This window comes from Melanotaenia boesemani, chromosome 5, assembly GCF_017639745.1.
Source record: "Melanotaenia boesemani isolate fMelBoe1 chromosome 5, fMelBoe1.pri, whole genome shotgun sequence".
NCBI lineage: Eukaryota > Metazoa > Chordata > Actinopteri > Atheriniformes > Melanotaeniidae > Melanotaenia > Melanotaenia boesemani.
The window spans coordinates 34,995,316-35,018,646 of NC_055686.1; the positions used below are offsets into that span (position 1 = coordinate 34,995,316).

General features: G+C 38.5%; 1 pseudogene; it reads right to left on the bottom strand.

Annotated features, from left to right (window-relative positions):
- Window positions 1-309: 309 nt before the first annotated feature.
- On the bottom strand, window positions 310-14,758 carry LOC121639541 (annotated as a pseudogene).
- Between the last annotated feature and the right edge of the window lie 8,573 nt (window positions 14,759-23,331).

Below are 23,331 nucleotides of genomic sequence, written 5' to 3' on the forward strand. Positions count from 1 at the left end.
TAGGAAACGAGAATCTAAAACAGACATGACTCCAGACTATCTTTCTTCCATTGGGATGCTTTGCCAGGTGTTTACTACAACTTTATTCACTGTTCTTTTCCTTCTGAACCTTTCCAGCTTTGTACTGAGCAGGTGAAACTTAGCTGGATTAGATTGAGCTCAGGTAACTTGGTCATTCCATTAAATTCTACTTTCTTTACCTTCTAAAACTGCTGGGCTGACTTTGTAGTATTTATATGATTACTTGTGGTGTGAAGGTTCATCCAACCAGTTTAGTTGCATCTGGTTTTATTTAAAAAGAGAGTCTCAAGCTACAGGTTTCATTTACCTGCTTTCATCTTCTATCACAGGATCAGTGAACATGGATTTTCATTTTAGGGACTGAAGCTTTCACTTTAACAGCAGGACTCATATTCAGTCATTTAACTTACACTTAAATTAAAGTAAGAACATTGTTAACATCACTATTTCTTAAGCAGGTATTTTTGGTTTTATTCATAGCAAAATAAATCTAGTGGTCCTCTTAAGATTCTTAATTTGGGATGACTGGACGTTTAAGGTGGTTTTGCACAGACGAGTTAAGGTTTGGGACTGCGAGTGCCTCCCAGTGTGATCTCCAAACTGGGCTGCTGCCCTGCAGGTGCACAGAATGAAAATCTCTGCAGGAGGGAGGTGAAAAAGAAGAGTAACTCCATCCTGGCCAGCTGTTCTCCAAGGCAGACACGCTGACCTGACAACACAAGAGTTTTCTTCATTATATTCATAATATATTCATGGAAGATTGTTTATAGAAATACTATTTGTTTGCTGAACTAAACAGTATCACAGACAATGAATTTGATTACTCCCCCTTGTTGTTGCGGTCAAAGGTTCAGTTTGCCAGCCAGAACATACACGTATGCCAGAAATAACATAACTACATATAACATCCCAACAGTGGCAGCTAATCGTCTGATAAGTGCACAATTTGTCATACTTGGCCTTACAAATATTTTTGGAAAATTTCATGAGAAATCTGACTGAATTTTCCAGCACAGTCTCCAGAAAATGTCGTTTTTACTATTTCTAAATTCTACAAACCAGAGATATTTGTATGTTCCATATGTACAGTGTTACAGGTTTTCCAGCAGTAGTAAAGGGTTAAAATGGGTTTTTAAAACACAGGAACACCTATTGAACAATATGATGAATTTCTGACTTCCAGTGGGAAACCTGTTAACATCAGAGCTCAGAGATACAACTTCATGGTCCTCTCATGGCACATGCATGTCACTAATAACACGTGAAGTCATTAGCATTAAAATGTAGCCTACAGGCTGTGTGTAGGATAATAATGATTCTAGTACCTATGGCTTTTAGCCACTCAGCTGGGTGGAGGGAGAAATCTGTTTATCTGCACGGTAACTTTTTAACACGTCTTGCTTTTAATTATTTTAATGTAATTTATTATTTTATTGTGATTCTTGTGTTGCTGCCTTTTACTGTTTCTTAATATCTGTAATGCTTTTGTTTGATGTAAAGCACTTTGACATACAAATAAACTGCTTTGCCCTTTCCTTGCCTCGCCTATAACATGCTTCAATAAGCAATTCAAAACTCACTGAACAAGTTGGGTGAAGTTCCCGTTTATTTTCCATTTTATCTTATAGTATGCGCTGATGACGGGTCACATTTATGATGACAATAAAAGGTGCAAATAGCAAAAATGTGATAGCGGTAAAAATTGTGTCATTCTTCCGCACCCAAGCTAATTAAAAAACCCCACATCACCTGTGGCTGTAATTTAATACACCTGGTGCTCCTCTTTACTTCCACCCACTATGATAATACAAACCAAAAAATGCAAGTGACACTAAAAAACAACAAATAGCTCCTACAATGATGATAATAAAAAAAAGAGAAATCTCTTTTGGTTTTGAAATTTGTCTCGATGGAGGACTAACCTGCGCTGCACCTGCATGTTCATCTTTTTATTTAATCTTCTTAAAGCACTTTTTTTAAAAGAAAAAAACTGACAGTAGGAGGATTGTAGTGTCTGACTAACCTGCAGAGAAAGGAATGAAGGCCTCCCCCTCCCTAAATTTACCGTCCTGGTCCAGAAAACGTTGAGGGTTGAAGGTATATGGAGTCTCCCACATCTGTTTATCATGTAGGACCGAGTGAAGTGTTGGTATAATCATAGTGCCCTGAAGAAAACACACAATTACAAGAGTAAAATAAATGTTGTCATTTATCTTAGCTATCATATATTTGTTAAAGAAAAGAAATAATAAAAAAAATTAAGTTTAGCTTTTTTTTTCATGACTTGTATCACCTGAAATTCCTTCAAAGACTGTACAATTACAATAAAAAGTGTATAATGCATTTAGCTCCACTGGTTAAGCAGCCGCCTCATATACAGAGGCTACAGCTCCTCAATGCGGCTGGCCTGGCTTCATCACTATGAAATACTGCCACAAGTTCTTCTGTTGGTCTTTTTTCAGATTGTTTTCACCAAAAATCTCATCAATACAATCGTTCAAGATGTTCTTCAGACCAAAATTCATCCTTGAAGACGATGGTTCTCCTTCCACGTTTTAATAATACATTGGAAAGTTTTGAGACTTTCAGAAATCTCTTAAGTTATTTGTCTACTTGATGCAGATCCATTGTGAATGAATCACATCATTTCCATGATCACAGTTTAAAGAATGGAAAGTTGCCTTGAGCAGGGTTAAATAAGTTATTTCTAGTTGATACATATGAATCTGCAGCATTTTTCTACTAGGAGGTTCTTACTTTTTTACTTATTTAAATCCAGGCATTTATTTTAACTATGATGTAATTAGTAATTCATCATACTGAGTTCCTAGTCAGAATGAAGCCACCATTAAACATTTCTATCAGCTGAAACATGAGTCAGTATGAATAACATGAAGAGTATGATCAAGAGACGTCATTAACCAACTATTACCAGCTATTTATTTATTAATTGGAATTAATTGAAGAATACAGACTTATTTACCTTTGGGATAGTGTACTTGTCCAGTGTGGTGTCCTTGTTTGTCATGTGAGCTACATTTAGAGGGAGGATTTCACCCATTCTCTGTATCTCATGAATGACGTCATCAGTGTAGGACATGTTTTCTCTGTCAGACACAGACACCTGTCTGGATGAACCAATCACAGCATCTACCTCAGCCTGGACTCTCTCTGCACACAGAGACAACAGGGACAAAATATGATGTATAGATGACAAAAGGACTGACATGTGAGAGGCCACTGGCAATATGAAGTCAAGGGAAGCTGCTCATAAGAGAATCAGGTAGGCAGATATTACTCATACACACACCTTGTATATCAGGGTTGTTGATCATGTATAGCAGCCCCCAGAGTAAAGTAGTTGTGGTGGTTTCAGTTCCAGCAGGGAACAGATCCAGGGTACAATAACACAAACTGCTGAGGGTAAAACTTGAGTCCTGGTCCTCCGTCTATCAGCAAACAAGAGACAGATGTAAGAATTTAATGTATTTAGATTTAAAAAAGAAAGAAAAAACAGGTAACACTCCCCTTTTCCATCTCAATGAGGAAGGAGTCGATGTAGTCTCTTGGAGATGAGGGGTCAAGGTCCGCTCTGTGTTCTTTGATTTTGAGTTCAACAAAGTCAATAATCTTTCGTACCACACGAAATATCTCCTGATGAGGTCCAGGTATCCTCTTCATCAGCCAAGGAATTGTGTTGTACACCTACAGAGCATGGAGACAAACACCAGATCCTCTCAGTCTGTGAACACTATAGCTGTTATTCACTTAAGTTTCTTCTGCACACCTGGTGGGGTGGGTAGGTGGATCGATACCTTTAATACACCGAATAATTCTAATCACCAGTTCTGCACTTGCTGTCTTTAGATCGGCTCACCTGTGTCATAAAACCTCCCTGTAAACACACAATGTCATTCAAGCCCTGAAGAATAGACTGGTACTGCTTGTAATTGTACTCAAACCGATTCCCAAACACCAAGCAGCAGATGATGTTGGAACTAGCGTTGTTTATCAGTATCTGGCCATTAAAAGGCTTGCCTGTAAAATAAAAAAGGGAACAGAGATGAAGTAAAACCTTACGTCAAAATAGTAAGTGTGTGATGAGCCACAGAAAAATATCAAGTGTTTTCCAGTAAACTCATTCGTGCCTTGCTGGTCTGCAAAGGCCTCTGTGAGATATCGGCACTCCTGCTGGATGAATACTTCCAGGGTCTTCTTGCCCAAACCAAAGTTTCTGAGTGTATGAAGAGCAAATCTCCTCCACTGTTTCCATGGATTACCATGTGACGTCACAAGACCTTACAAGAAATTAAAGAAATATAAATAAAAACATTGAGATTATTGGTTGTGGATGTAGGTAAATTTAGCAACTTTTCTAAACAAAATGTAACAAACAATACCGTTATTTCCAATTAATTCTTCAAAGATTGGTGTAATAGGTCGATCTTTGAAGTCTTCTCCTCGCTGGACCAGGGCCTCTTTCACATGTTTGTAGCCATTAAAGGTCCCATATTATGCAAAATTCACTTTTTAATGGTTTTGGAACAGTCATACTGGTCCCCCCGCATGTGTAGGAGACCCGTAAGTGTGAAACTCTTTCAGGCGCTCTCTCTCCCCCCTGCTCCACCTCTAGGGAAGTAAGCGCTGAAATGAGCTTGTTTGAAAGCGTGTACGTTATGACGTCATAAGGGACAATAACCACTCCCCACAGAGCGATGGACCCGTCTACCGGCTCTCAAAGCCCGCCCTCTAAAAATCACCTAGCGCCCAGTGTTTTTCCCTCTTCGGCAACCCTCGTTAGCGGACATGGCTAAGCGACAGAAGCACTGTTCTGTTTGTGGCTGCATAAATGAACACGAAAACGTTTTTTTACTTCCATCCACTGAACCCACGAGGACTGAGTGGATTAATTTTATTTTTGGAGGAAATGTACCCGGAAAACTTCCAAAGGTTAGAGACAATATTTACAACTAACCATGCAGAAACTCCCTGCTGCAGCCGCAGAGTTTGACCCTCCTCAGATATCTCTCCTTCTGGGTCCGACTCTGGCTCAAACTGGTAAGGGAGAACGACAGCGTCTCTACCAGTTGCCATAACGCTGCTGTTCACGAGAGCGGCATGAACGGGCATCATCCATGAACATAGTTACAAAAGAGGGGGAAAAAATTCAAGACAGGGACTAATGGAATGGCTGAAATTTTACTGGCTGGACGAGTAAAAGTCACACTAACCTTTCACTAACGTCCTGTTAGTCTTCTTGCTCGAACTTCTTCAGGAATGGGTTCCGGTGTTCCGGCGTTTGTTTATCCTTCACTACGCTGTAATCAGCGTCTAGTAACCGCTAAGGCCTAACCTGTCAATCACCTCATGACGGGCGATGCGATGGGCGGAGCCAACAGCTGAGCTGCTCCACCAGGGTTCCGCCCACCATAAACGGCACATTTCTGAAGCTGCTAAAAAGAGGGAGGTGAAGAGAAGCCGCTGCACTCAAACTGAGGGTCGATTTGTCCATACCATAACGGAAATATTTCATTTAGATATTAATGAATGGTCTCAGATTGGGAATAAAGTGTATAATATGGGACCTTTAATGATCACAGCCCTTTTGCCAAAGAGATGAAGGCTAAAAATATTCCCATATTCCTCTGCAACCTGAACACAGAAGATGTATTTGTGTTTAACTGATATTTGGCATTTGTTGTTATGCATTAAACCAGTGCAGAAGGTCACCAAGACAGGTTACGTGAAACAAGCCAAACACAATAAGCATTTTGTCTGAAAATTGTTGACATGAACAGAGAACAACCACAACAGTTAACCATGACGAGGAAGGAGCATGAAAACCAGAAAAAATTAAGATGTGTGGATGAGAAGAAAGACAGTGGTTATACTGGACAAGTCCAAGTAAAACTCCATATTCCTTCAATACAAATGTCTTTGTCCATTTTAATATCACCTTTCTAAGCCAGTGCAAAGCTAAAAGGTCTACAAAACCCCAGAGTAGCCCACTGTCTCGATTTTAACATTATTATTTTTATTATTATTATTATTATCATCATTATTATTATTATTATTATTATCATTATTATTATTATTATTAATTTTATTATTATTATTATTATTATTATTATTATTACCTGGTCTCATGTGGACAAGGACCCAACAAAGCAGTGGAACCAGTTCAGACACTGGATCCTGTACTGAACCTGTTCCAGCTCTTAATTTACTTTTCCCGACTCTTTCAACTCCTGTACTTTGATTAGATTATTTTACCGTGGTAAAGTTAGTTTGACGTTCGATATTCAACAGATATTCGGGCACCCAGTCTCCTCGTCATATTTAGCCGAGCCTATGCACTTTGTCATGGATTTGAGAAGCACGATGAAACGTCGTGTGGTCTTCACTACCAGTGCAAAGTTAGGGACCGTCAGCAAATTACAGATACCATAATGTTAGAAAAACAATATCTCCTCAACCACATGAAATATAAATGTCAAAACAATTTAAACTATTCAACATTTCTTTGTGCATGTTGCACAGCCTTTGTTTTTTCCAGTTTCATCTCGTGTTATTTTATATTAATTTTTTAATATTTTAAACTTCAATAGCTTTTTAGTCATGTGATCTACACACCTCAAATCACTATGTGCTGCCAAAAAAAGTTTTTATTGGTAAATATGTGTATCCGTGTATGTATATAGAGTCAAAGGCCTCCTGTATTAAAAAAAGCAGCAGATAGACACAACAACAGAGGAACCAGCACATCCCAGATGTTGTGGAACTTCTTTGATTTTCTGAAAAATAGATTTATCAACATTTTAGATTTTCACATGCATTTTTATGGTATTTGTCTCAGTTGTCCAAAGTAAAATATTGTATTGTGTTTGTATAAAAATAAGATACATTTTTACAACTTACAAAAGTACATCAGCAACAGAGACAGCACTTCCATTTTCCTTTCTTAAACCTGTTGAGGAGTGCTGTAGTCATGCCAAGGCACAGCTGGTGGAACCATCGTTTGCATGAGTCACACTGAAGCTAAAAGGTAATTAACAAACAATCAAAACAACAAAATCTTATACATGGACTTAACTGCCTGAGTTCAGATAATCTGATCTTAAATTATAAAATCTTTACTCATTATCTGATAATAAAGGACTCACATTATTCTTTGCAAATGTGACATGGTAGATCAAGGTCATTTTAAAACTCACATTCACACCATTTTACTCATCTGGCAACTTGTGACATATTTCAAAATATACAAAATACTGATAATGTATAGATATGCTTAGCTCATGCCGATTGCATTGTAAATACATGTGTTTTAGGAAGCAATCTTGTGGTAATCACCTTCTACACCTGTGTTGTATAAAATAAAATGACTGACCCACACTGTCTTTGGGCCACCTCCAGGGGGCGTGTCTGTTGACACATTGAACCGTCTCTCTCTTCATCAAAAACTGCAACAAAAAGCATGTACAGTATATTTCAATATAAAAGTTAACTTTCTAGTAAATTGATTTAACTTTTTCTTTCATTAACACACCAGAGCTCTCCAGAATCTCAGCTGCCGTCTCCAGTCGCTTGGATGACATTGATTCTTTTGATGTGTCAATGTTCATGTCTTCGGGGACATAAGGGTGGTTTTCCACCACCTTCATGGCCATCTGGACCATCATGCAGAACATGTTGTGATTTTAATAAAAAAAATCCTGCATTAAACTGAAAGATCATGTGTTGACAGAGTACTATAATACATAAAATACTCACCTGCATCACCAATACTCCACAGCTGAAGGTGTCCTGTTATGTTATGTCCTGGTCTGGTTTATAACCCCACCTGTCCACTTTTTGTCCACCCAGTCACTTGTGCTGTGGCATGTCCTTCGCATCTTGAAGTATTCTCTAATTAAGAAAAGATATGTTTGCCCCAGAATACTTTATGTTTGTATGATAGTAATGGTAAATAATAAATGGAATGCACGTATACAGCACTTTTATCCAGAGACCTAATAATTTTGGCCTCTCATTCACCCATTCCCACACCAATGATGGGAAGCTGTCACATAGTGTGCTAGCACAACTATCTGTACCAATTACAATTTCAGTGTCAAAATATATCCAAAAGAAAATCTAAATCTAAATACAATAGCACAATTTAAATCTTTCCTTATACAAAATGTAATAAATAATCATTTTTTATGATGAGCTTTTTATTTGAAACAATGGCCATTGCTGTCGTGTTGCGTGGCATAGATATGTCTTAAAAGTATTTAAGATGTTATTAAATTCCAGAGCTTAGAAAAGTTTGTACAAATGATGTATGGGTATTAATATTTTGAAGAAATAATTAAATACATATAATACAACATAAAAAAATGCATCAATTTACTTTTACCTGAATCTGGTTGCGGCATGATCTGAATCAAGCTTTTCATTTTGTCCAGTAGGATCCACAACAAATACCTGGCTGCTTGGTGCATGCAGATACTGTAATAAATGTTTAGCTTAATACAAAAAACTTGTGTTGAATGCTTGGATTAATTATCTCTACTATTGATGTAAAAAGACAAACCAGAAACTTCCAGTGGTTGTTGTTGATGTTCAGAAAACTAATAACTGAAATGTTTTCCTCAAAGTTGACCTACAATAGAGCATCTGACATTAGCTTATAAACAAAACATTAGGTTGAAGAGTTTATTATACATAATCAAAATGTAATTTAAATGTACCTTTGGGAGGCTCTGTCGACGTATCTCTGATCTTGTACCATTCATTATCACCCCTGCACTGTAGTGGTTTAATACATATATACTGTGTCCAGGTCCTCTGTTTTTCACTGCCACTTGAAAGAAGCACTCAATAGTCTAAAAAAATAAATAAGGATCACAAACTGGAATTTAACATGTGACACATTATAAAAAGTTTGTAATAAGCACCAACAATTTCAGACAATAAGTCTTCAATGAAACATCAACTTTTAGGTGAAATCAAACTAAATAAACAGGGTTTTTGGAATGGATGGGGATACATATTGTATTATAAATACACAATGGGACAAACATGTACAGTAAAAAACGACAACAATAATGATTTACTTGAACTATTTTTTTACGATACCTTTTCCTGATTGGTTGCTTGATTGTCGGATGGACTTGAGGCATCATCCTTTCCAGCACGCTTTATCCGAGTATCTTTGTATTTTGCTTTAGGCCTTCTGCAAGACATTTTTGGCACTGGCATTTTCTTTGGTGGCTCAAAGTACTTTAATACTCTCTTTGTAGGGCCCTCATTTTTGGTTCTCTTTGCCCAGTGCTCCTCTGCCTGGTCTAAGCTTTTTATAGACGTTGGAGTCCTGGTGGTCAAAGAGTCAGGTAAGTTATTTTGGATTATGTGTTCTTTGTATCTGCCTTGCAGAGAGCCCTACATTTTATGTATGAAATCAGCTGGACGGAGGTACTTTTTCTTCTGCAGGATGGAATGTTTCACAATCCTGAACCACATCTCAACATGGCAGTTTGTTTCTCGGGTCTTCTGGGTTTCTGTTGTTCCATTGCTGACTCTATCTTTGGCATATCTAGACAGATTGCCAAGTAATACCCCACTCCACAGTGGAAATATGCCTAGATAGTGGTCAAAAAGAACATCCAGTATTCCAGGACAGGCATAACAGCTTTTGATCCCCGTTTCTGACTGCAATTCAATCTGACATTTTGTCTGGTGATAAACAGCCTGAAAGTCGCTGGTAAATGGAGATTGTCCAGATACTGTCTTTGCATTTCTGTTTGTTTCACATTCATGGTCATCATTGGTTCCTTCCACATGCCCATCTTTAAAGTCTTTGATATGGCCTATCCACATGTCCAGACTTCTCTTGGCATGTTTGACCAGATCACTGTCCTCGGCTGCAGTGAAAAGCACACACATGTTTTTGATCCATGCTGGTACTGTTCAACAGCACAGCAAAGCAATGTGTGGCGTACTCCTGCAGTCCTTTGTCTGCTGTCTTTTTCCAAACCCATGAGAGACAGCTTTAAGAATGTGGGCAGAACAAAGATGTCATACAGTGAACTTGTGAAGATCACTGCTGGACTTTTTCATTGCTACCACATCATGGGCTCTTTCAAGATAGGCGAAAATACTCTCCTTGTTGAAAGACAGTAGCATCGCTATTCATTAGTGGCCAGCTGTAATCTGTCTCTACCTGCCTTACCCTACGTGATGTATACTTGGAAACGTCTCTGACTGTTTCCATCAACCAATACGTAAGAGTTGGGATGGAATGTTCATTGGATACTAACTCAGAGATGGGGAGAGGTGGCCTATCTTTGCCCTTCCCTGGCAGTACAAGAGCATAGTAGAGTACTCTTTTTTTATTAGGAATCTTTGAAAGAACTCCGCCAGTAGCATCAAGGTGGAGGGTAACTGGCGTGAGTTTGAGATGCTCCACTAAAATCTGTATACTTGCATCCATGTACATATGAAGGCCAAATGGGTCCACCTGCAGGTGCTGTATGTAACCACCTGAGGAAATGTTGGTACTGCACTGGTACTGTGTTAGCATTAGCTCCAGCAAAACATCATCATGGAGTCGCATACTTTTTTTCAATTCAGATGATATCATTTTCAAGACATCCTTAGTTAGACTCCTTGTGATATTGCCTGCAGAAATTTCATCCTTGTGTGTTTTGCTGAGCTGGTGATAATGGTAGCTGCTCACATCTTTTTGAAGAGCTCTGGCAATTTCCCCTCGTCTTCTGTAGCTTGCAGGACGGAATTTCCTTTCATTTGTTGGATGGGTGACTTCACCATATCTGAGCACTTTGATTGTTATGTTTTCTTTCATAGTTCCAGGCTTTTGTTTTCTTATGAACACATACAAAGCTTTGCATCTCTTAAATGTGCACACTGCAGATACATGTAGGAAGGGTGAGATTACAGCAAGGGTTGGTTTGCATGAACTCTTTGGACAGTATGTCTGTCCATGGTCGCCTAAGGCTTGTTGTACCTGGAAAAGGTTTTATTTTATTCCATACCCCTCTTTTAATAACAATGTTGAAAACCTTAGGTCCAGGTTTTGTTGCTCTAAACCAGGGGTAGCCAACGTCGGTCCTCGAGGGCAGCAATCCGGCAGGTTTTCCAGATTTCCCTGCTCCAGCACACCTGACTCAAATTAAATGGAGCCAACAGCCTATAAGGATCTCCACAATGACTCGTTAGTTTAAGTCAGGTGTGTTGGAGCACAGAAATCTGGAAAACCTGCCGGATTGGTGCCCTCGAGGACCGACGTTGGCTACTCCTGCTCTAAACTCTACCGATTTCAGAGAGCCTCTGTCATCCTTTCTTCTCCCTCTGACATTGTCTATCTCTTCTTCTGTATCACCTGGTAGATTCTCCTCTTTTACTTGTGTGTCACTTTCAGCAGGGGTAGGAGAGCATCTCTCTTTCGTTCTTCTGTCATTTCTTTCTCTGTATCTGGTAGCTGTTTGGATTCTTCCATTTTTTTCTCTTGCTGCTTCTCTCCTTCTTGTTTCATCAATACCTGTCCTCTAATCTCTCTTCTGTTTTGGCTCCATATAACATACAACCATTTACAGAGTTTTTTCTGAATCAGCATTAAAAAGCTGCTGAGCTAAAAAAGACTGTGTTTGCGAATTAGTTGTAATTTTCTCTTCTCCAAAGCCATGTGCAACAAATGCCTGTATCACTACATTTATCCCCCCTGCTTTTTTCCAGAGATCTGTTTCTGCTCTTTGTCCTTTCTTTAATCACCCCATGATAATCCTAAAGGACAATATGTTGTACAGAGGAAATACACAGTTAGTGTTCTGCTGCTTCATCATGGTCTGAATGAAAACAATTTAATGGGAAATCTGATCTCCTACATAACATAACCACCCATGATAATAACATATGTGTTGCATATGACTATATAAACACCACACCATGAACAAGTAAACCACACTAAAGAAGGGACATAAACCTTTGACTCAGTACAGCCAAAAGGCAAGAACTATTGTACTCAACTACAGACAACACAACCACAACATCATCACTATTGAGGTGAACACACACTGACTTATTTCCTGTCACATGCATAAGCTATACACTGAAATGGACAAGTAACATTATTAAGGACATAAGTAAACTCTGTCTAACAAGCCTGGACAGCTGAATTGTGGATTATAATCAGCTGCAGCATGTGCAGAAATAAGAATGATTATATATGAATTTGGGATAAAAAAAAATATCTTACCCTATAGTTCTGTTGGGGTTGTACAAAAACAATGACAGCTATAAATTTATACCACTGTATCAATCATATTTGATACGTCAGGCATTTATGTTAATTTTGCAACAAGAATATTTCTTTTATAAACTAAAACAAATGGGGTCCACTGCATTTTCAATATTTTAAACATTTCAATTGGTTTGATTTGTTATTTTTGTCAAACAGTAACCTGTTTACAAACGTATTGGCCCTTATATTATATTAAATTGCCTTGTGGTAGAAATTGCCTTAATTTCCTCTCAGAATTGAAGATGATAACACACCTTATAATAGCCAATTAATGTTTTGTGTGAAAACTGATGAGCTATGTCAATAATTAGCAGGGAAGTCATTGGAAGATCCAAGTGATGAGAGCAAGTTGTATGAACCTAAAACATAAACACACCAAATGTATATTAATGATGACATTTCAGTCTTTAATTAGCTTAATTAAATAATTAAAACATTTAATTTGGTATTGGGTTCGGCATAATGCTGATTGCATCATGAAATGCAAACAATAACTGAGGGATTTACAATTACTTTCTAAACCTGCAGTATCATATTAGATTTACCTTTACCTTTACATTTACCTCCCAGTCATTCCCAGTCACCAATGGTGTGCCCCAGGGCTCTGTCCTTGGGCCCCTGCTGTTCCTCATCTACCTCCTCCCCCTCGGTTATATTTTTAGAAAACACCACATACATTTTCATTGCTATGCGGATGACACCAAGCTCTACCTCTCCTCCAAGCCTAACTCTGCCCTCCCACCATCTTCCCTCACAGATTGTCTTCAAGAGATTAAATCCTGGTTCACCTCAAATTTTCTTAAACTAAACAGCAGCAAAACAGAAATTTTACTAGTAGGCACCAAATCCACTCTCTCCAAATCTGACAGTTTCTCCATTCCCATTGATGATTCTTCCATTTCCCCCTCCCCTCAGGTAAAGAGTCTCGGTGTCATCCTTGACAGCACTCTGTCTTTTACATCACATATCAATAACATAACCCGGTCAGCATATTTTCACCTTCGCAATATCAACCGCCTCCGCCCCTCCCTCACCCCTCACACCGCCGCCATACTCGTTCACAGTCTTGTCACCTCCCGTCTTGACTACTGTAACTCCCTTCTGTTCGGTCTTCCCCAAAAAACTCTTCATAGACTTCAACTGGTTCAGAATGGAGCAGCCCGGGTCATCACAAGAACCGCCTCCACCCATCACATTACCCCTGTTCTGCAGCAGCTCCACTGGCTCCCCGTCACCTACCGCATCCACTACAAAATCCTGCTGTTCACCTACAAGGCCATCCATAACCTCGCTCCTCCCTACCTTTCTGATCTCCTCCATGTCTCCATACCAGTCCGTTCCCTCAGATCCTCCTCCTCCATCCACCTCATCGTCCCCCCAGCCCGCCTTGTTACCATGGGGAGCAGAGCTTTCAGCTGCTCTGCTCCTCATCTCTGGAACTCCCTCCCCCCAGACCTCCGTAACTCTGATTCAATACAGCTGTTCAAATCCAAACTCAAAACATATCTGTTCAAACTGGCATACTCACTGTAATATTTCACACTGCTTTTATTATTTTTTTATGTATCCGTTAATTTATGAATGTATTTATTGATTTGTTTTACTCTTGTGTTTTATCCTGTAAGGTGACCTTGAGTGTCTAGAAAGGCGCCAACAAATAAAATGTATTATTATTATTATTATTACTATTTACACATTTTTGACGTAGTTTTACTACAAACTTTGATACGCTTCAATACAGTAAATATTCATTTGGAAATATAAGCTACAAAATAAATAGTACTCTTACTGTAACTTCATTAATTTCAACCAAGATTTCAGACCCAAACGCTTGCTAGTTGTTCTGGGATGGCAGCCATTTTGGATTTGGCATTGAAAAGCTTGGTACTGTTTGCAGTAGCATCTATGGGCAGAGAGTATTGTTCGGAAACAAATACTTTGAGTTCTATCTAAAAGATTTACTAGAATTTGCACTGACTGCTCAGGTTTGTCCTTTTTTTTAAATCTATATTTTCCTATAATTTTTAAAAATCTTGTAGATTTTATATAGGTACATGTTTTGATTGTTTGTCATTCTCATATATTGTGAAATTTTGTAAGATATTGTAAGAACAAACCGGTCTTTTGAATGGCTCTTTGAAAAGAACGACTCCTCAAGATCCGGCTCCCTTCAAAGAGCCATAAATCCCATCTCTACTTTGAGCACTAGCTGAAGGGCAGGTTGCATGCGATGAAGGTCGCCTATAAAAGGTAAAGCCCAGGGTCCAAGTTTCTTGGCTGTCTGTTCCTCAAAATATCACTCAAACAGAAAAACAAGACAAATATTTAAATACTCCTGCTGTCTATCCATTCCAAGCCAAGAACATTGCATATTGCCTCCATGTCTTTGCTGTAACTGCGGTGGAGGTGAGGACCCAATTACAAGCAGTCAGGGCAGGAGGCAGAATCGGTGCAGATGAAAGGTTTATTTCCCAAAACTCAGGACAGGGAACCACACAAGACAGGAATAATCCATACAACATGTACCGCATATGACCACATAAGAGGATCTGACAAGGAGTGACTGAAAACCAAGGACATATATACACGGAGGGAGTAATGGGGAACAGGTGAAGTGGATGAGTAATTAGACCAGGTGTTCTAACGAGGCAGAAACAGAAACCACAGAGCACACAAGGAAAAAAATAACAAACACCAAAAACCCAAACCATGATCTCAAAACAGAAACTAATGACAAAAACCAGAACCACAACCCAAAAGTACAACCAGAAAATGAAGAACATGACCCCCACACAGCCCATGATCTCATTCTGCAGCTAATCTGGCAAATAGTTGCAGCCTGGTCTCATAACTTCCCTTTAAGTGACAGATTTCCAGTCATGACCTGCCGGTTTTCTTCTGTAGCTGTTTATTATGTTTTCAACTTTTGTTTCTAGTTTGTTTTTGTCATTTTATTATTTCTGTCTTCCTGTTTTATTTTGTTTTTCTCATGTGTATTCTTTGAGCTTTACTTCTTGTTTCCTGCTTCCCGTCATTAATTCTCACACACACTTGCTTCTTCTTTTGTAATTAGTCCTTCTGTATATATGCTCCAGGTGTTACTTTTATTCAGCTAATTGTGTGTTAGTTGTGCGGTCTCGTCTACAGTTGTGGCTTTGGTTTAGTTAAACCTCCATCTGCTTCTGGTGTTTCAGTCCAGCATTTTGGTCTCACTTCCTCATCTTCAGCTTCCACAATCCATGACATTTCTTGCACAGAGTTATGGAAACTTGATTCATTACTAGTTTGTTGTTGCTCCTCTGAAGTCTTACATGAAGTGATAAAGCTCACTGACATCATCTAAACGTAGCACAGCAAGTAAGGAAATTAAGGCTTGGCCGATTATTTCTCCCCTTTAATCATGCCAATTATTTTATTATACATTATTGAAATGCCTGGTTAGTCACCTTGCAGCCTTTACAGGTATAACTTGCAAGGACCGTGCTCCAGTGGAATGAGCAACACCGTTAGTCCAGAGATTAACCCAAACTAACACTTGTGGGATCAGCAAGGGCGTGCTGTCGCTCCTACAGTGACCAACACAACCACACTGGTTGACCTCCAACAACTCCTGTTAGAGGAATGGGACACCATCCTACAGCAACATGTGACCAGGCTGGTGACATAATGCAAAAACTGACCATAATGTGTTGTTTGTTTCTGTATTGCAGTGGGAGAGTACAATTATCAAATCCACCAGTTAAATTAAAACAAGATCACCAACATGAGAATATTACAGGGGATTTTGGCACATTTTTTGGTGGGGTAGTACCCACATGTTTAACAGTGTTCATACCACAGAAACAGTCCTTACCAGTTATACTTTGTTGTAAAGGTGACTAATCATGCTTTCTAATGATTTATAACTGCAACTGGTTTTATTACAGAAGAGAAATAATCAACCAACAACAAACTTCTTTACTTTTTGTGCAACGTTTATATATCTTGACTCCAACTGCTTTCAATAAATGATTATTTTACCAAAGCAAGTAACAGGATAAGTATCCATGCAGCATTCATGCAGAATAGTGACCAATGAAGAGTAAATTATATAGATCCCAAGAATAGTTTTACCACATATTTTGTAACATTTGATTACATCTAATTTTAGTCTGGATCTTAATTGTAATTCTACCCTTTATTCTAAACACCACTCCCCAGCCATTTAAAAGGGAGAGAAGTAGACTATAGATCATTATCAACTTTTGTCTCACAAAGACTTATCATTTAAACATGATTTTGAAAAGATGATGGAGGATATACATGTTTTCCCCCTAACTTTATTTAAAGACTGAGAGATGATGAGGAGTGAGTGTAAGCATGAATGGTTGTTTGTCTCTCTGTGTTGGTCCTGCTGTAAAATGGCAACTTGTCCAGGATGAACTCTGACACAACCCTGAACTGGAATAAGCATTAAAGAAAATGAATGAATGAGAAATGACAGGAGCAATGACAGGAGATGAGGAGCGTTTTCATCATTTATATATGAAATTAACTTTATAACTATTAAACAGTTAGATTTTACAATCCAACTGCAGTAAAATCTGACTCCTCTACTGCCAGTGAGCCACTCACTGACCCACTGGCAGTGGTTTTAGGGGTGGTGGCAGCCTAATGTCTTCTCACCAAATGGCAGGGTCTCTTACTGGCCTTTTTACTCCAGGAAGTGGTTCAGTATGACACTGACCAACTGTTAACCATCTCAGTCCAGGACCAACAAGTAAGCTGGGCAGTTTTACCATCGTTCTTGGACCCAGTCCATTGTCATTGTTCAATAATTGAACACACACACAAAATATAAAAAATACAACAAAAGTAATCAATAAATGTGGACTTTGCATCAAAATGCACCCTAAATTTCCACAGGGGGGCAGTGTTGGACAAGTTTCTGTAAGACAAGCACAAACCAGTATTACATTTAAAGCAACACTACCTAACTTCCTGACCTCACGCTTTGCTGTCGTTTTGATGACAAAATGTTATTCATTATACAGGCTCCTGGGGCTGTCATTGTCCTCCAGTGTCCCAAGGCCGAGAAACTGCACTTAACTATACTTTTTTTTTTTTTTTCTTCCAGCACAGACCATCACATGTCATCACATGTCATTTTGCTTTATGGCGCTGTGTAACACACCAGCAAATGGATCTGGGATTGAAAAAAATTCTAAATGTCTGGTCAGAGTTTTGGGAGATCAACTCTCTCTACAAATCCTGAAATTAAATGTTCAAAAGTCACTATGAGAGTGAGACTTGTGCAGTTTATGGAGATAAAAAGACAAGATGTTACATTCTGTAAATAACCAGGTTCGTCATTTAAAAGCAGACAAAATTTTACAAGAAGAGTCTCTTAGTTGTTCACTTATTTACCTCATGCTGCATTTAAAGTGGAAAAGATTATGCTTTGGACCAAAAAAAAAACAAGAAAGCAAAAACAAAAACAAACAATATATATATTGTTTGTTTTTGTTTTTGAAGGACCTCCATGATAGCAAAGCTGTGGACCATCCTTTTCAGGCGGCTGATGCTGTGTACCTGCGTAGCACAGTGGGAGGAGACCACAAGTGGATTCCAGGGTTAGTGACCAAATGTACTGGCCCAGTGTCATACAAAGTGAGAGAGCAGGATTCTGAGAAACGACATAGACGCCACGCTGATCAGCTGTGAGCTCGAGTCACAACAGTACCTAACACAAGGGATAAAAGCTTGTCGACTGAGCAGGCGGATGACGCTGAACGTGACACGGCTTGGGACTGCTCGGAGCCTCAGACTGTTTGCTCACCTGAGCCCCAAACGGTCCATTCGCCAGAGTCTCTGTCTGTGATCCTTAGGTGCTCAAACGTTGTAATTAAACCACCTAAACGATATCTGCAGTAATTATTACTGTATTCTGTGACCGTATTAAACATTCAGTACGTATGTGTCACCGTTGCACCAGACTCTGCTACACCTGCTCCTACCAATCACTGCCGCTCTCCCTCTCCAGAATACTAATTAAGCACACCTGCAAGTAGTCCCGGCTCCAGGACTTATAAGCTCCAGTTCTCCTACCAGTCTCCGTCAGACCTCGTTCAAGCACGCTGAACCTTTCCACTTCCCCGTCCCGGTCCCGACTCCCCAAGCTGTCAACTTGGACTTCTGAAGACCTTCGAGATCAGAAAGACTCCTGCTTCAGCCAGTTACTCTGTTCAGAATAAAACCTGTTAAACCAGTCCTGTCTCCGAGGGGTCCTTCACAACAGTATGCATTTAATTTAATAGTTTAAATGTTGGTATAAATGTGATGTTTAACTGAGTCAGTGGAAGTTATGTTTAGTTATTATTTAAATCTGCTAACTAGTAGTTGCTGTTGTTATTCAGTCTTTGTTGAAGTCATTTTTGGTACAGTTAATTCTGATTACATCAAAGAGTTGGGTTAAGTAATTTTCAGTTAAGAAAGGGGATGATGTGGTGTATTAACCATCCTTATGGACATTTGGATACTGATGCATGGGTATTACCGAAACCAGAAGTTGTATCTGGAGTCTAGTGTAAGATGTGCGGTACAAGAATAAAGTTGGTTGCATGTTACTCCTGCCTCAGCCTCGCTAATATATTACAGTAAATATAATGAGAGGATTATTATTATTTTATTTTCAGCCTCGACTTGTATTTGTATTGTAAACGTATAGAGTCCTTGTTGTTAATAGCCTACTGTTAGACCATGCTGTATGTCAGTGATCACTTAAAAACATTTTGGGGAGCCTTATTTTCGACTTCCAAGTCATGTGTACGCGCACCTCACGAGCATCACAGTCGTGCCAATATAATGTCATACTCGGAGTACGAACATTACTGAAAGAAACGGAATGGATCAAGTGCACTATTTGGAGAATTTGACAAACTGAGTTGATAAACACACAATGTTGACAAAGTAATTGCATTTTTCTAATCTAAGAAGCATCGGAAATTTCATGGAAAATTTTATAAAATAGTCTGAAAATGGACTGCCACAACTTTCCAGAGCAGCTGCCATTGTTGCCATGAGCTGGTCCAGCCAGCATACAGCTGCTTTTAGCTTGTGGAAACTGCTGTTGGTAAGATTAAATAAAGAATACTTTAATTATCCAATTATTGCTAGTGTAATAAATATCACTTAACCTTTAATTAGTGCTCACATTTTTGCTTTTGTTTTGGGTTTTCTTGTTCCCAGTCATATAAACTATGCTGTAGTTTTAGCTACTCAAATCTTTTCTGTACTACACTCAATAAAATAAACGTTTTATTCCCACAGCCCATCATACCATCATCATGAAGTCATAATACATTGTTTTGGGGTGTCCAAACCCTTTCTGATAGTTTGTTCTGTGTGGTTGTAATTGTCACAGTTAAGGTTTAAAAAAAATTATTCTGTAGTGAATTCATAACAAACCTTTTATTTAAAGAAAACATTTAACCTGTTAGTTCTTTTTGTTATTAGTTCTTTTAACACTTGTGCTTTACACAATAAAATGTTTAATGTTTTGCGTGTGTCTTTGTAGGTGTTGATTTGTTGACTGTTGCCTCCTTTATTGAAATTCTGGACAAATAACAGAGAGATGATACAGCATTTAGCCAGAGTGCTGTCTGTAATAACATTTTTATAAAGAAAAAGGACAGAGTCTGAACAATCTGCACTGGAGCTGGCCAGTTTGCCAAAAGCTGTGTTTTATTATGATCATTGAACAAACTCAGTCATCCTCAAATCTGGCAAAAACCTTTTTTTTTTATTTATTTATTTATTTTTGTATCAATGATTATAACACAGAAAAACTTTCATAGTCCTGCTTTCTTTCAAAAATAAAAGTTAAGAGCTCTTTCATCAAGTTCCTCCTCCCAACTCTGCAAAGCCTCCTGTTTCTCTTTTTGTTTATCTTTGCTCATTGATAAGACAGCTGGAAATATAACTTCCACTCAAGGTTATAGTTCAGCACCAATCAGCTGCAGCCATGATCACGTGGTAAAATGTTCTCCTGTAAAAGGGCACAAATAATTTTTTTAATTACTTTTCACATTAATTAAGATGAACAAAGATGGATTTTTTTTTATATTTAATTTCTTTGTGGCCTTTAATATACAGTAGGTAGGTAGTTTGGTAGGTAGGTAGGTAGGTAGGTAGGTAGGTAGGCAGTTAGAGAGGAAAGTTGGAAAGTAATGAGTTGCTGTTTCTCAGCAACAGAACCAGGCAACGACAGTGTCTTGTCCAGTCGCTGGATGCTGCTTAGTCAAGCAAAAACAAATAAAATCAGTATATGTTGATAGAAGAGATTGATAATATAACAGCAATCTCACTGGCATATATGTACCTTAAAAAACATGTTTTTCCGTCTACCTTTTTTTCTCTTAGTCCTCTATATATTTGTAATATGTTAATAGGGTATGTCTTTATGTCACTTCTTTCTGCCAAAAACAACAAAACATACTACATACATCACACCACTAAACATGATCTGTGAAAATGGTGCACTGCTTGGTGGCTGCCTCAGTCTGCCTGATCCTGTTTGTTTATATGTTGCTGTTGTCTACTCTTTGACTGGTTTGTACTAGAAAAAAAAATTGTTGCACCTGTTGCAATGACAATAAAGTTATTCATTCATTCATTCATTCATTCATTCATTCATTCATTCATTCATTCATATTGTTTTAGTTTCAACTAAAACAATGTGAATGTAAGACCTGGAGGAGATCAGTATTAATTCACATCCTGCTAACTGTGCTTCGCCCAGGATCTTCCCTGCAACTCAATTTCACAACAAACCATGTCCATGTTCATTCTTAGAAAAGCCAAAAATGTACAATTACAATGCTTTAAACGCTGAAGCAAAGTAAATATATAAATATTAGGATATAAATTAAATGTGTATGACCAAACACATTCATGTTTTATAACCTTGTAGTTTGACACATTTTAGTCATTTTTACTTTTTAAGTGTTTATTGTAGAAACAGTATCTAATAAAATAATTGCAATAGTTAGACGGCTTTTTAAATTCTTAGTTAAACGGGCAGGTTATTTGTGGGCGTGGCCTGTTCCCACGTTTGTGGGAGGAGCTTAAACAAAAGATTTGTGTAATAAAGTTCTAGAATTCTTTGATGTTGGTCACATGACTGATGATGTCAAACATTCAGTATATCTGAAAAATTCTAAAGATTCTCAGATCATCCAAACATTCGATCGCGTGCACACGTCCTCGACACTTTGGAAGAATTTTACACTGGTGAGAATATAGCATTTTTCTTAAAAACTTTTCTGTTTCTCTACAGATAAGTTGACAAGAAATACTATTGAATATCTGTTAAGATGGCATCAGGAAACAGACCATTCAGTTTTTCTAACGGTGCTAGCAAAACCTCACAGGCTCAAACAACCAGCCTTGTTAACAGCTTCAGGTTTAGCATCGAGACACCAAAATCTGACATAAATCCATCTAGTCAGAGCAGCAATTCCTTGAATACCGACTGCAACGGCTTCAAGTTTTGTGGTAACATGAAAGGCTCAAACTCTGTTGAAAACCAGAAGAGTTGTACCACCAAGAGCCAAAACTATGAAGAAAATTTGCAGAAGTCTGAGGAGAACAACCTCTTTGAACTGACAGATAAGAAACCATCAAGAAGTCAGAAATTAGCCGAAGAGTTAGCTTTCCAGAAAGAACATAAACGGAAACTGTGGGAGGAAAAAGCCAAATCTCCGACATGGAAATACCTCAGTCAAATTGTGAAGGTATCTTCACCAGAAACAGAATCGGCTCTGAAAGAGGGGAAACAAGTGGAGGGTGAAAACTCACAAGTCCAGAGAGAAGCAAAAGATTTGGAACAGACAAACACTAAGGCTTTTCGTCCGAAAGAGAGAAGCAAAACTGAAAAACAGAAGATGTTTGAACGAGAAAGGAAGGAAATGGAGGAAGCATTTGGAGCCACTGACCAGGAAAAAATAACACAGGTAGAAATTTGGCTAACGATGAAAAATCTGATCAAAGAAATGTCACAAGAGAACAAAGCTCTCACGAACAAGATGAAAATTTTTGATGATGAAAGGAGAGAAATTCAGGCAATGAAGGCTGATTTAGAAAAAGAGAGAAAACACCTAGAGGATCAAATTAGCAAAGTGGAGGAGAGAGGAGGAGAGATTGACCAACAGAAAATTAAACTCAGCAAGAAAAAATCTCTCTGGAGCAGGAAAGATAAAGAACAGAGCATGGAGGCAAAAAAACTGGAAAAGGAGAGAGAGGAATTGGAGCTGCTGAGAGATCAGTTGAGGCAAGAGAAAACATCTATTCTGCAGAAAAGTAAACAGCTGGAAAAGCAAGTCCAGGAGCAGCAAGGTGGGAAAATACACCCTGAAGTGGAAATGAATGAAGAGGGAAAGAGTAACGGAAAACTTGAGCTTGAGAAAAGAAAATATAGGGAGAGACAACAAGTTTGGAGCAGAAGATTTAAAATGATGGAAGGTGAGCTCAAAAAAGCAGAAAAGAAAAATAATCAGCTGTTGAAGGAAAACAATAAACTCTCCGAAGAGAAGAAACAGCTGGAAAAGGAGAGAAAAGACTTGGTGGAGGAAAAGACTGCAGAAACTCATGTGGAAATCTTGAATCAACTGAAAGAGGAGAAGAAAAAGTTGGAGCTGGAGAAAAATGAACTCTTAGAGAAGAAACAACATCTGGAGCAGGAGAAGAAACAGCTTGAAAAGGCGAGAAAAGACTTGGTGAAGGAGGAAAAGAGAGTACAAACTCATGTGGAAATCAGTAGGACTCAACTAAAAGAGGAGAAGAAAGAGTTGGAGCTGGAGAAAAATGAACTCTTAGAGAAGAAACAACATCTGGAGCAGGAAAAAAATCAACTGGAAGAAGAGAGAAAAGCGAAGCAGCTGGAAAAACACGTTGAAGAGGAGAGAGTAGTGATTGAACAGGAAAAACTGGGAGCAAAGCTAAATCATGTGATAGAAAAGGAAAAAGAA